The 15613-nt window shown below is 38.7% G+C and overlaps 1 protein-coding gene across 4 annotated transcripts in view; it reads left to right on the forward strand.

Moving 5' to 3' along the window:
- NTRK3 (neurotrophic receptor tyrosine kinase 3) overlaps nt 1-15613 on the forward strand; it is a 1591631-nt gene that overhangs the window by 834609 nt on the left and 741409 nt on the right. The window lies entirely within an intron of this gene.

A 15613-nucleotide genomic window follows, 5' to 3' on the forward strand; every position in this document is an offset into this window, starting at 1 on the left:
CAGGCAATTGACAGGATTGTTTCAAGTACTAAGAAGAGTTAACATTAGCTCTTTGGATCTAGCAAGACATAAAGAAAAGTAAATAAAATGACGTCTATGGAGATGGGAGGGTATAAGGACATTACAAGAAGCATGAGTAAAACAAAAGGGAAACCAAGAACACAAATACATGTAAACTGAGGATCAGGGTAACAATTTGAGTAACATATTGTTCAATTGTATTCTAGGGTGAACTTTTTCATTCGTGTTCTTTGCAATTTTTATGAAGTTCAATTTGACTGGCTAAAATGTTTCAGGACTGCAGTCCCTGTTTTATAACCTAATTTGCCTGTAAGTGAAGGCTGGTGCCATGCATTTCCTTGTGGTGTGTCAAGGTTTTTCCTAGTATTTTGAGACTAGCCTTTCTTTGAACATTTGAGAACATTACACATGACATGCAAGTGGCTTCATTGTGATGAGTCATGTCCTTAAAGTAAGTAACAGGTTGTGAAATCTTTGTAGATCTTTAGGCAATGCTTTTAATTCAGGATGCCCATTGTTGACATTGATTGACTTAAGACAGCTTATGGAACATAACAAGTATACTTATAAAAAAACATGTCAGCTAAAATTAGAACAATATAGTTTGTCCTAGCCTGGTTACTAAACCGTTTCTTACACCTTGTCTTGGGGACATATGCAAATGAAGCTGTGATTGAATGGTGCTGCAATATTCAGGATCTCAAGGGAAAAGCCCAGGAAAATGGCCTTTAAGTGTATCCTCGATGCTGAAACTTGCTTTGAGAGAAAACATGTCCTAAGTGAGGCACTAACTTCTGCATACAACATATTGAAAGGGAGTGGAAATATCTGTTTGAACAGCTTCCCTGAAACATGTCTAGCGGAGTAAAAATAAGTCTCAACAAGTTTTAAGATGGACATATCTCACATGCCTCTTGGTGGGATTATATCCTATGATAAAAACTTTTATTACCTTTCTGACACAAACCAGTCCACCAGCATGCTTTCTGTCTGTCCGACAAACTACTGTGTGACATGTCCTCACATAGGGTATGTTCTTCGTTGGTGTAAGAGCATGAGAACCAGATGATATAGGCAGGGCTCTTTCTTCCAAGTAAATTTGCTACTAAAGTTGACAATGTGTCCTATATTTTCAAAATGAATTATGAAACTAATAGCGGATTTTGAGTAAAGCCTTAAAAGGCACTATACAAAATTTGGTAGAAAAGCAGTCTAATTGTGAAACACTATCCTTCAGTTAGTGAGATACATCAAGGAGAAATCCTCAAGGCAAGTTTCTTATTTCCCTGGGTGCACTGGGGCAAACCTATCGTGGTCGAAAGAGCTACATTGTGTTTAAAGGCTGTAACGTCCTCATGGGGGGGGAGCGTTTACATATAAAGATTTTCTGTAGAGGAAGTACTTCTACATCATGTAAATGTATGAATCAGCCACACGATGGGTGGCATACGAGATTACTTACATAGAAATCTCAGTGAAATAGACAATACCTTTTTAAAGCATCACCAAAGTATGCTTCAATAAAAACCTTCTGCTAAATTGTACATCTATGATGCTTTTGTTTTTTTTAGTTCATGGAAATGGTAGCAGCAAATGCGAACCTGTCTTGAGAGCTGAGACATTATGCCATGTTTTAGAAGTAAATTTGGTTTAAGAAGAAAACATTATCATTGTTATCAGGGATGCACTCAGTCTCAAAGTGATGGCAGCATTCCAAAAATGAATATATGGAATTTCAACACGGAACCATTGCACAGATTGAACTCTATGTAACGAATCACATAGAAAGAGTCATTTGCAAAAGGCTTAAAAAGTAGCATTTTTGCTAACATTCCATGTTTTCCATTTGGAAAAACTATTAAAACGCTATGCTCATGCAAATCAAGTTTGGGTTTGTTGGAAATGCAATTATTAATATTACATAGTCTATTCTTAATCATTATTCATTAACTCAATATATTGATCCATGTCACAGAGAGACTCAGTATTCACATTGTTAATACTATGTGTGGGAGTTTGAAAACCTTAGGATCCTCTTTGTGATCCCATAGTCACATTACAGTTACAGTACTATAGTTCTCAAAAACCTCAATGTCTCACTTTTGGGTCCTGGATAGTTTCACATGGATTTTACTAAGTTCCCCCCTCTCCCTTCTGGTTCTTTCAGCTATACACACAATTATATTTTGTAGCGAGCATGAAAGGTTTAGCTGTGTAGAACTAAGAAGACTAAAACTGCTATAATTTTGTTGAGTGACTCATGTTTTCTTGCACAAGTCCCATAAAACAAAGGAGTGAAAAGGGAGCTCTGGTAGAACACAAGAAATGAAAGGGATAAGGGAGTTGTACTTAAGGTTATAAACGTAAGATTTATGAAGAGAAATAGAATTATTGTGGTGCATGTTCAACATTTAGGAGCTTGTAATGTCTTTTCAAAGGATGTTCTATGTATAAACTTCAGTTGCACATTTCATATGCATCAAGCAGTTTCATTACAGTTGACTCTGAAGGCAGACTCCTATTTGAAACTAGTTTGTTAGGAGATATTTATTGACCATTATTATGTTTTTTTAACTGAACAATGGTCAAGATAGAGAAAGCTGCTAAGTTATGTATCTTTGTAAAAAAAAATATATAATGTATTTTTTTTAGTTTACGGAGTTTTATATAGCACGAACCTTGATCTGAAGTTATCGGGTATCAGAGCGCTTTACATAGCACCAGTTGTGTTACATGAGGACACATTCATTTTTGTTAGGCACAGGTAGATTAAGTGATTTGCCCAGAATCACAGGATTTTCAGCGTCATTGTCGAGACTCAAAGCCAGTTCCCCAGATTCAAGGTCGACGACCAACTCCTCAAAATTCTCAAGTTTGGCACAAATATGAAATTTGGCAAAAGGTTAGGATGGGCAAAGATAAAGGCCCAATTATATTTTTTGTCACACTTTTATGATCAGTGATCTGTAAAAATGTGAGAGCATGGCTTCCTGAGAGCAGTTTTTCATGGCCCATTATTACTAACTGAACATATATGTGAGTATATATATGTGTGTATTATATATATGTGAGTATCAAAGATACAATCCTGCTTCAACTAAGAAGGCACGCACTTGAGGCTGTAGTAATATGGCCTTTTTATTTTCTTGGGTCTGCCACGACCCCGCGACAGGAGAGACGCGTTTCGGCTTCACAGATATGTGAGTATATACGTGCGTGTGGGTGTATATATATATATTCAGTGAAAAAACCATAGGTTTCACACACGTTATAGTTAGGAATTAGCATTTAAAAAACCTTAGAAATTCAGTGAAAAAACCATAGGTTTCACACACGTTATAGTTAGGAATTAGCATTTAAAAAACCTTAGAAATTCAGTGAAAAAACCATAGGTTTCACACATGTTATAGTTAGCTGGACATTTTACTCGTAAAAAACCAATGAAATTGCCCCGTTATAGTTAGTTCAGCTAACTATAACTCGCGCGCCCGCAATGCACTGCTGATGACGTCACATATTACATCACTCATGACATGGTCAGTGACATCACTCATGACATCACTGATGACATCTCAAATGACATCACTGATGACATCACTGATGACATCATCCAGTGAATGTGTGTTATTCTGAAAATTACATATGTTTTATATATGTATATCTCAAGGTCGATGGAAGAATAAATGGGTATATAAGTGTCTAAATGGATGATTTGTTTTTGAAAAATTGATTGTGTAACTGACTGATTAAGTGTATCTCTCACTTTGTGTATATGTGACTGCATGGGTTGGTGAGTAGCTACATGGGTGTCTATATAGGTTATTAGTTGTTTTTTTGAGTATCAGTCTGAGTGTCTGTATGGTACGGTGGGGGGTATTACGTAGTGCATAGATGCATGAATGAGTGACTCACTGTTTGTATGTGTTGAAGACAGCATGTGTGCAGGACTGTATGGGTGGATGAGTGTGTGTATGGGTGTGTTAGTGAGTGAATGACTGTCTCAATAGTGTCTTCAGGAGTAACTACATATGTTTTAAACTAGTATATGTGAGTATTGGTGTATATATGTGAGTATATATGAGAGGGAGAGATTGAAAGAGTTCCTGTATGAATAAGTATGTGTATCTATAAGTGATTGTTTAAAAGACTAACTATGTGTTAGTTTCCGTAGAAGTAAGTATGGTGGTGTGTGTATTACTGTATATGCAAGTAAATGTATGTTTTATTCTTTATTAGCATGAGTGACTATGTGTGTGAGTAACTCTATGGATGAGTGGCATTGTGTAACAGGATGTATAGATGTATGAGTACATATGATGAGTGAGTACATGTATGAGTGTCTGTATAGGACTGTTGGTGAATGAGTGGATGAGTATGTGGATCTTAGAATTACTGAAGAGGTTGTTGTAACTGGTATTGGTATGTCCATTGTTTTGAAATTTTTAGTCTCTATTTTTGAATGTGTGTATCAAAGCTTATATTAAGGTGAGAGGAGGTCTGCCACTCTATCACAAGGATGATGTCATCAGTGATGTCATCAGTGATGTCATTTGAGATGTCATCAGTGATGTCATGAGTGATGTCACTGACCATGTCATGAGTGATGTAATATGTGACGTCATCAGCAGTGCATTGCGGGCGCGCGAGTTATAGTTAGCTGAACTAACTATAACGGGGCAATTTCATTGGTTTTTTACGAGTAAAATGTCCAGCTAACTATAACATGTGTGAAACCTATGGTTTTTTCACTGAATTTCTAAGGTTTTTTAAATGCTAATTCCTAACTATAACGTGTGTGAAACCTATGGTTTTTTCACTGAATTTCTAAGGTTTTTTAAATGCTAATTCCTAACTATAACGTGTGTGAAACCTATGGTTTTTTCACTGAATTTCTAAGGTTTTTTAAATGCTAATTCCTAACTATAACGTGTGTGAAACCTATGGTTTTTTCAGTGAATTTCTAAGGTTTTTTAAATGCTAATTCCTAACTATAACGTGTGTGAAACCCATGTTTTTTTCAGTGAATTTGCAAGGTTTTTTAAATGCTATTTTTTGTTTTTTTCTTCATTTTTTTCAAACATATTTTTAATTTAATTTTTTACCTTTTATAAAGACTATGCTTACATTTTTAAAATCCTTAAATATTTATTTTATATATATTTTTTAAAATAAACATGTAAAATTTATTTCCAGATTTTTTTTTTTTTTTTTTTTTGATTTTTTTTTATAGTACGCGTACCGTAAGCTCACGGTAAGCGTACGGTTTACGCAACGTCCGTAATCTATCTACGCTGATTGCGTATAGTTACGTACTTTGCGTAGCCGCGCGTACTGCGCGTGGGAGGCGTGCGCGCTTACGCAACACGCGCACGTTACGCGGAAGTGCCGGGAAATGACTGTTATGCGCATGCGCGCAAGCGCGTGTCTTTTTTACGCGCACGCGTACTTTTTGCCGTAAGCGCTCCGTAAGCGTACCGTAAGCGTACGGTAGGTCATGTGATCATGAAACACAACTTTTGATTGGTGGAAACTACTTTCAGTTCTAGAACTCTCCTACACCACACCCATTCCCCTCATTTCTGCTTGTGATCCCTTGGAAGAAGGAGCTGGTTTGTCTTTGGGATACGATGGCAGAACAGCAGAGCCCTTCTGAGAGTGAGGCTAGCACCAGCAGCACTGTCTTGAGGCAGAGAGCGAGGAAAGTAAAGCCTTCTTATGTTTGGGATTATTTTACTTTTCCAGAAGGCCAGCAAAAGGTGAATGCACCCTTAGTTACTTGCAGGCTGTGTCAGCGTGTACTTTCTAGAGGTAATCCTGACAGGAAGTATTCCTTTGGGAATCATACCATGATCAGACACCTCAAGGATGTACACAAAAGGACACATGGTCATCTTTTTGGAGGTAACTCTTCAGAAAGACGAGCCAGTACATCCACAGCAGCTCAGCCTGGACCATCATCTGCAGGGCAGACTCCTTCTTCTGCAGGTCAGGTGAGCCCTTCATCTGTGGGGGGAGAATCTCCTTTTGCTGGCCCTCTGGAAATTAACCCTCGGTTTGCGAGGGTTGAAGTACGGTGCGCCACTTGTCACGATCTAATTACTTATAGGGAGACCAGTATTTCCCTAGTGAACAATAAAATAGATCAGCACACTTGTCGTACCGTCTAATATTCCCAATCTTTCTTTCCTCTGTCCCTGCATGAACACAACGGCTCTTTTAAGAGCCAACCTTATCTTTCATCTTTTTTTTACATATGTTTTTAAAAACTTTTTTTTATTTTTTTTTTACCGTACGCGTACGGTAAGCGTACCTTTTTTATTTTTTTTTAAAAAAACACTAAAAATCATTTATCACATTACATTGACTTACCATACTCACTCAAAAAAATATTTATTCATTTGTTTTTTTTAAAAATAGTTTTTAAAATGGTTGTAGTTTTCGAAAATTTTCTATATCGATCTGAAAAAAAAGAAAAAAGTATTAATATTTTTATAACAATTTATAATACAGTACACATATTTACATTTTTTTCCCAAAAATATTTTTGCCTCTTTTAACAATTGGAAATCACTTTTACAGACTGACACATTATGAAACCACTATTTTTGATTTATTTAATTGCACGTGTCCAAGCTGTTTTTTTTTCAGACCACCACCATGTGCATTCTCTGTGACTGCCTACACTCCAGCAGGGGCAACCAGCCTTAGTGATGCTGAATGTATTTGCATTACAGACTTAAACCTGAAAACCCCACTCGCTTCTAATTACTGTGCATGACTATACATGGCAAGCACATGGGTGTGTGCTAAGCCTCTGCTTCTTCCCCCAAAAATTCGCTCCTCTTTTCCATCTAATGCAACTGTGAAATCACCAGAGCAAGACGCAATACATTTCTGCCTATAATTCTTCTATGCACACAGAGTCATGTTTTCACATAAGTGCCAAAACGAAATTTCTTTGCCAATTTGAAAGCACACTTACTGCTCTTTTTTTTTCGGGCCAAGTGAAAATCTCTTTTACAGACTGACACATTATGAATCCACCATGTGTAACTACAACAAAAACAATTCCCATTTCTATTATTCATTTCTTAAGTTACCACATACATCCCCTCTCAAACTGTAAACTCACCTTTAAATTTAGTTAGTTGTGAAAGAAATGTGTCACTCAAACAGCAGATTATCAGAGCCAGGATCTCTGTTCTGTACACCTCTCTCCTCTCAGCAGAACCAGATAATGGCAAACTTTCCCTCTATTTTTCCACACATATACATGTAAGTTTCAAATCTCAGTGCTTCCCCCTTTTTTTCAAATGTAATGACACATTTCTATTGGTTGAAAACCAACCCTTTTCCAAAAGTACCCTGCCCCCAACTTGACTTCTGCCTAGTACCCTTCCCCCAACTTGACTTCTGCCTGCTACCATAGCAACAGCTCATGGAACACTGCTGTGTGCAGTTAGGTCAGAAGTTCGACACACAATGTTTCAATTCCACAGAGCAAGAGTGCTTGACTTTTCAATCCTAACTGCAAATCCATAGTACTGTTCTTTGGTTACACATTTTTTTGTACCAATACAAAACATGCTTCTATTAATTTTCACATACAGCCTAGTTTTTATTCTAGAATGGTATGAAACAGCCAATCAGTTCTTTTTGTTTTGTAAAAAATATGTATGCCTCCATTTCCAAACTGTCTTTATTTTCATATTGCCATTCTACTGAAAGACACCTCCTGAGTGCATCCAGTTCTCCTTTGAAGATGTTCACAGTGTGGATTGTAGGGCACAGCTATGTCTTCTGGAGTGAAAAGTTTGCAGAGAAAACAGATATGGTGAGAGACCTTGCTTTGCCAAATGTAGACATTAAATGGATTGGTCAGAGAGGGTTAAAGTGGCACCAATTGATGCCATTGGTGAAATCCTTCATGCAAATCCAACACCCTGACCTCATAATAGTGCACTGTGGTGGCAATGACCTAGGCACTTTGACTGGGGTAGGTCTGGAAATGCTTATGAAGGACACCTTTGCACAACTGTTTACACTTTTCCCTAAAACTGCCTTTGTGTTTTCCAACATATGCCAAAGGCAAAAATGGAACTGGTCCAATCATTTCTGTCCACAGATTGACAAAGCAAGAAAGCACGTCAACAAATCTGTTTCTGCTTTCCTCCGTGACTATGGTATGGGTGCCATTTACCACAACAACTTGCGTTACGACATGCAAGACATTTATAGAGGAGATGGTGTGCACTTCAATGATGAAGGGAACAGAGTCTTCCTCTTGAACCTTAGACTCTGCATCGGTACTTACTTGTAAGTACCACTAAAAAAATGACTCCATAAACACAACAGCTCTTTTTAGAGCTCCCTAATTTCTAAACTCTTAAATCTGATTTTCATTTATTTATTTTTATTTTTTTTACCGTACGCTTACCGTGAGCTTACCGTACGCGTACCCCGTGATTTTTTTTAAAATCAATAAATGTTTTTTTTGTACTTTTCTGTCCTTCTTTGACCCCCTTACAATTGTTAGGGGGTCTGTAACTCTCCTCATTGCCCCCTTTCTTTGTTTTCACTCTTTTTTTTCAGAGTGAAATACACAAAATGGCGGCCGCCGCTTCCTGGTTTCGGCCGATTCGAATGTTTACTAAGATCTAAGAGCCAATCAGAATCGCGCTCGCGCACGCCACCGTACGCTTACCGTAAGCGTACGGTAAGCGTACCGTAAGCTGGCTCAGATATATATATTGATTTAAAGGCTATTTTCTCAGAATCTACTGAACATATTTACACCAAACCTACAAAAGGCACTTCCTTGACCTAGGGACTACCTCTCTGCCAAATTTCTAGTAATTCTGTTCAGCCGTTCGGGCTGTAGGTCGTTCTAAAGGTCCTATGGAAAAATGCATGGGAAAAACGCGTTTTGGGACCCCCCTTTTATCTCAGCCCCCGCTTGACGGATCCCCCCGAGACTTTCAGGGTAGGAGCGGAGCGTAGCGCCCCACCTATTTTGAGAAATTCGCGAGGATTCGTCGACCGGCGCCAAAGTTATTCAAAATAGAATGTTGAGGTTTTCCTATGGAAACGTGGTCCTAACTATAACTACCTACTGGCGACCGCCAGTAGGTAATATATATATATATATATATATATATATATATTATCTACTGGCGGTCGCCAGTAGATAGTTATAGTTAGGACCGTGTTTCCATAGGAAATCTGAAAATTCTATTTAGAATAACTTTGGCGCCGGTTGACGGATCCTCGCGAAATTTTTAAAACTAATGGGGCGCTCCGCTCAGCTCCTACACAGGAAGTCACGGGGTGATTCGTCAAGCGGGGGCTGAGAAAAAAGGGGGGTCCCAAAACGTGTTTTCCCCATGCATTTTCCCATAGGACCTTTAGTCGAAGGTACAGCCCGAATGGCTGAACAGAATTACTTGAAATTTGGCAAAGAGGTAGTCCTCAGGTCAGAGATGTGCCTTTTGCATATATGGTGTCAATCTGTTCAGTAGTTCCTGAGAAAATTGCAGTTAAAAGTACATAAATATCTATATGCGCGCACCGTGCGCACACGGTGCCGTGCGTGAGCGTAATTCTGATTGGTGGTGAAATGTCAGTCAACATTTCGAATCGGTCGAAATCAGGAAGTGTTGTCCGCCATTTTGTGTGTGACAGTGAAAAAGAAAGGTGGAGAACGTGAAAAGGGGGCAGGGTACAGAGTTCCTGACCCCCTAGATTTTGTCAGGGGGTCCCTGAAGGACCATGAAGGGTGAAAAAAACATTAAATGTTTTTTTAAAAATCGCGGGGTGCGCGCACCATCGCGAGTTGCGCGTTCGGTGCGCGCACGGCGGAAAAAAATTCATTAAAAAAATAGAATTAAAAATCAAATTTAAGTGTTTGGATGTTAGGTGGCTCTAAAAAGAGCCGTTGTGTTAATTGAGGACCAGTGGAACAAAAAAATGACAAAAATTATAGGGTGCCGCATGTGTGCTGCTGTATCTTGCTCTCTATTAGGGGAATGCTGGTGTCCCCATAAGAGAGAAGAGCACTGCACGCATTGCACCGTATATGCACCCTCTTAAACAGAGGGTGTATATCCAGAGGAACAGAAGCTGGTGAAGCTGCCGCCGCAGATGAAGTGCTCGGCTGAGCTGCCGATGATGGGCTCGGCTGAGCTGCTGCGGATGTGCTCGGCTGAGCTGCTGCTCGAGCATAAGCCACAGGATGTACATCTCTAACGTGCCTGATCATAGTGAAGATACTAAAAGAGTATTTCTTTTTAGGATCTCCTCTTGATAAGACATTCACCTTCTTCCGCCCCTCTGGAAAAGTGAAAAATTGCCATAAAACAGAGTTTTTCTGTTTCCTCTGTCTCTGTGGCACAAGGGTCTCCTGCTCACTCCCAGAAGATGACTGCTGCTCTGCCATTCTCAAGTACTGGAGTACTGGAAAAGCTGCTCAGCTCCTTCTCCCAGGGAATCAGAAATAATAATGAGGGGAGTGGGTGTGGTGTTGGAAGTTTCTGGAACTGAAACTACTATAAACCAATGAAAAGTGTTGTTTCTTAATCACATGACCTGAAACTACTATAAACCAATGAAAAGTGTTGTTTCTAAATCACATGACTTGCCGTGCGCGTACCGCGCGCGCACGCATGCGCACGGAGCACGCATGCATGCGCGTATGGAGCACGCGCGCATACGCGTACGGAGTTGCACGACGTACACATGCGCACGTGGAGCACGTACGCATGCGCACACGGAGCACATACGCATGCGTGCACCGTGTGCACAACATGTGCGCACCGTGCGCGCACGGTCAAAAACACTTTAAAAAAATAAAAAAAAAAAAATAAAAGTGTTTAGAAGTTTATAGAAGATATTAACTATGCTGTTCAACTCTATCCAAATTAAAAAAAAAAACTGAGCCATTCCATATTACAGGATAAAGTTAATCTATAACTATATATATAGGTAGTTTATTGTAAAATAAATATTTAAAAAATATAATAATACATTCATAAATTAGCATTTAAAAAACCTTGCAAATTCACTTAAAAACCATAGGTTTCACACATGTTATAGTTAGGAATTAGCATTTAAAAAACCTTGCAAATTCACTTAAAAACCATAGGTTTCACACACGTTATAGTTAGGAATTAGCATTTAAAAAACCTTACAAATTCACTGAAAAAAACCATAGGTTTCACACATGTTATAGTTAGGAATTAGCATTTAAAAAACCTTGCAAATTCACTGAAAAAACCATAGGTTTCACACATGTTATAGTTAGCTGGACATTTCACTCGTAAAAAACCAATGAAATTTCCCCGTTATAGTTAGTTCAGCTAACTATAACTCGCGCGCCCGCAATCCACTGCTGATGACGTCACATATTACATCACTCATGACATGGTCAGTGACATCACTCATGACATCACTGATGACATCTCAAATGACATCACTGATGACATCACTGATGACGTCATCCATGTGATAAATTACCACATCTTCTCACACCTTAATATAACATTTGATACACCGACTCAAAATTTAAGAGTTCCATTCTCACAACCATACATACTGCAATACCAATAACTACATACCCACTTATTAACTCTTAGGTCTACATACACCTCCACTCATTCATCTGTACAGTCACTCATACTTACAGTCACTCCATACAAAACTATCATATGCATTTATACACCTATATAGACACTCACACACTACCAATCATCCATAGAGGTACTCCCACACCTACTCAGTCATGCAAATAATCACACTCCCATTTACTCACCTATGCGGTTATACACACTCAAGTTCACTTACTCATAAAAATAGTATCACATTCTTACGCTCTTATAGAATCATTGATAAAAGCACACACTAATCCATACAGTCACTCTCACAATCACACACTCACATCTACCCACTTATATACTCTAACACGCATATATACTGCCTTTCACATATGTAGTTAGTCACAAATGTACCACTGAGATATACATTCAATCACTAACACACCCATACATACACTAACTCAACCGTACAGTCCATCACAGATGCACTCTTAAAACCATGCACCCATAGAATCACCCACTCACACATCTATGCATAGAGTCACACACACCCTACCCACACAAACGCTCAGGAACCCATACAGATACTGAGACAAGCAATCAATAACTCATATAGACACTCATATAGATATTCACAAAACCATGCAGTCACGTATACACCAACATACAGACACATACAAACATTTACACAGTTTAGTCACTAGTCTGCAGTAAGATACTTTTAATGACTCACTTATAGAGTCAGTTACGCACCACAGAAAATCATCCATTTACACACTTGTACACCCACTCATTCTTCAACAGGACTTTCCCTATATATATTAAACATATTAAAATTTTTCAGAAACACATACTCAATGGATGATGTAATCAGTGATGTCATCAGTGATGTCATTTGAGATGTCATCAGTGATGTCATGAGTGATGTCACTGACCATGTCATGAGTGATGTAATATGTGACGTCATCAGCAGTGGATTGCGGGCGCGCGAGTTATAGTTAGCTGAGCTAACTATAACGGGGGAGAAGTCTTGATGATTATATAAATACGGCGGCTGCCGCCGCAGCAGGCACCAACACCATTGGATGGTGAACTGCATTAGCAGCAACTAAAGCGGTTGATATATATATATATATATATATATATATATATACATATATACATATATGTATATATATATATATATAAAATCATATATATATAACATCAGATTCATATAATTAAATGACAGTGGGTGGTGCAGAGGAGTGACCATATCTCTTCTCATATCCAAACTGTGGAGGCACAGCAAAATCATAACCTGGATAATGATCCGTGTGAGCCAGAAAGCACGTGTTTTATCAATTAAACAGAGTGACATCCAGAGGTAAAAACTCTTTGAGGAACTTGTTATAGTGTCTTGTTCTTCAGTGTTCTGATGGCTATTATCATTGGCAGAATGCCACTTTCCATTGATGTTTTCCCCACTGCTCTGAAACTGTCATTAATATTACATCAGGAATGTTGTGTCTACTCCGAGGCTCAGTGTAAATCACCGTCAGTACAACCAGCAAAGAAACCTACATCCTGACAGGCTTTAGTATATTATTGCCAGCTGCCGAAACGCAGTAATGCTTACATCTCTATACAGTGAGATAGTGAGTACTCACTTATTAGAGAAGGAGACCAACATTAATCATTAACTACCTAACACTTAAGCAAGCTTATCATGCTAAGTATTTGCGTTGACAGGCTAGAAAGGTAATTATTTTTTGGGGAACATTTTGTTTTATTTGCATATATCAAATTAACTATTTTTGCAAAAACCATTAATTTTTTTAAGTGTCTTATGCCAAGCAACAATTATAATAAATTTCTTGAGTGAAAACATTTTGCGAAACTTTCATTGAGTCACTGATCAGTTGGACAAAAACTGCACCCAATATTTGGTGCAGATCATTCTAGCGGCCTTAATGAAGCATTGCTGGTGAGGCCCTGACATTTCATTTTAAATATGCAATTGTTCAGTTATGAGAATAGGGTTCAGTTGCTTTTTGTAAAACAGGTTCCCCATTCTCAAGGCCTTTTTTATGAAGGCCTGTGTCACTTTTGCACCGCCGTTATGTAACTTTTAGTTCATTAGGTATAATGTATGCAGGGTGGGTGTTTCCCCGCAAGAAACGGTTGTAGGATTGAAGCAGTGAAATTTATGAGATTTTGCTGGGCCACTTCTAGGACGCCAATGCGTTAAAACCATACGCCTGCCTCATGGCAGGCGTAAGGGTGACGCAGGGAAGGAACATTTCTGGAGTAGCATCCCACTTACGACACAACTCCAGCAATGCGCCACTTTTGCGCCGACAGATACATCAGTAATACTGACGTAGCTATCATTCCTTGCGACATGATCTGTCATATAGTATATTTGAAGGATCATTCGTGTCGCTAGGAGGGTGCGCTGAGAAGTGTTGCATCGCTGTTTTCACACAACAATGCAACACTTCTCATAAATGAGGCCCTCAATTTCTACGGTATCCTAATGATCGCCTCTCTGAATACAGCAGTATTCCTGCATCCCAGAATTGTGGATACATTGTGTTGCAGAAGTACTGCAACTGTTCTTCCTGGCCTAGACAGAACGAGAGTCGTTGTAACTAAATGTTTAAAAATATTGAACAGGGCTACAGAAACAAACCTAATGTACTGTGGTGCTTATTCACACGCCCATTGCTCCACCCATACGTCACTTATCCCATGATAAAATGACGCAAAATTGGTGCGAGGGGCTTGTAATTTAGCCCCTGTATATTTATCCTATTGATTTAAACCAAACATGGTACTGCCTTTACTAGTGTGTGAGTCAACTTGTGCAGGGAAGAAATCCATTAATCATGTAGTGAGAGAAAAAAAGATTTCCTCTCCCCAGTATTTCAAGGGATAGCTGCATTAGTGGACCTTATTTATTTTCGTCATAAAATGCAGCAGCAGTGGAAAAATAAATTCAGCACACACATATTTGGAGGAAGCCTATTTAAGCGGCCATCACTATCAATTCATTTGGCATTCATTATAATACTCCTGATCAAAGCCCATTCATTTGATATTCATGTGGATGTCAAATGCACTTCCAAAGCTGTTCCATTATAATTTTACATTAGTTAATAGGTACTTAAAATAAAGTGGCTGCCTATTTGATTATGACTGGAAGATATTAACATTTTTTCCAATAAACAGATGGTATCTGTCCTCTGAGTGCATGTCAGAACAATGTGGATATTTTGATTTTGTAAAGGTATTTAGTGGGTCAACTTAGGTTGTTTCATTTTGTGCAGCCCACACAAATATGTTCTCGCAGTCTGGTTGAAAGACTAGACAGTTTTCGGTTCACATAAACAATTATATTTTTCCGAAAAGTATAGTGATGCCACTCTGAGTATAGATTATCCAGTGTTTTATCTTTAGTTCAGCATTGATTATGTTTTTCTTAAGAGCAGTAATTTTACATTCAAATTAAACAAATAATCAATTAATTATAGAGCCAGTGGCTGTTGGCCAAGACAGTGTATGTTTGATCACAAAAAATTATCCTATTTATTAGAACATTCATTTTACTGCCATACTGTTGCTATGCGACAAGGTGAATGGTGGAGGGTCAGGCTGACCTCAGACATCCAATCAGATAGACATGGTGTCTGTTGTGTGAGGGTAATCTTCAGGTGGACACAAGAGAGAGCACCTCCCAAACCAGGTTTTGAATCGGTCACTTAAACAACCACTGAATTTTGATTGCTGCAATATTAAATGTTAAGTTGGTGGGTGTTATACATAACATGTTTAGATTATGTTCCCAGACGTGGGACCCGTGCTCACTACGCCACTGGAGTCAAGCTATCCTGGCTGATGACGGCTGATAGCCAGAAACCGGTCCTAGGATGCTTGATTCCGGTCCAAGGAAGACATGGCTTGGCAGTTCGGGCTGGACTGTTCCCATGAGGCACAGGGTCAAGACTGATTTGCATATGGCC

This window comes from Triturus cristatus, chromosome 3_1 (genome assembly GCF_964204655.1).
Source record: "Triturus cristatus chromosome 3_1, aTriCri1.1, whole genome shotgun sequence".
In the NCBI taxonomy this organism is placed as follows: Eukaryota; Metazoa; Chordata; class Amphibia; order Caudata; family Salamandridae; genus Triturus; species Triturus cristatus.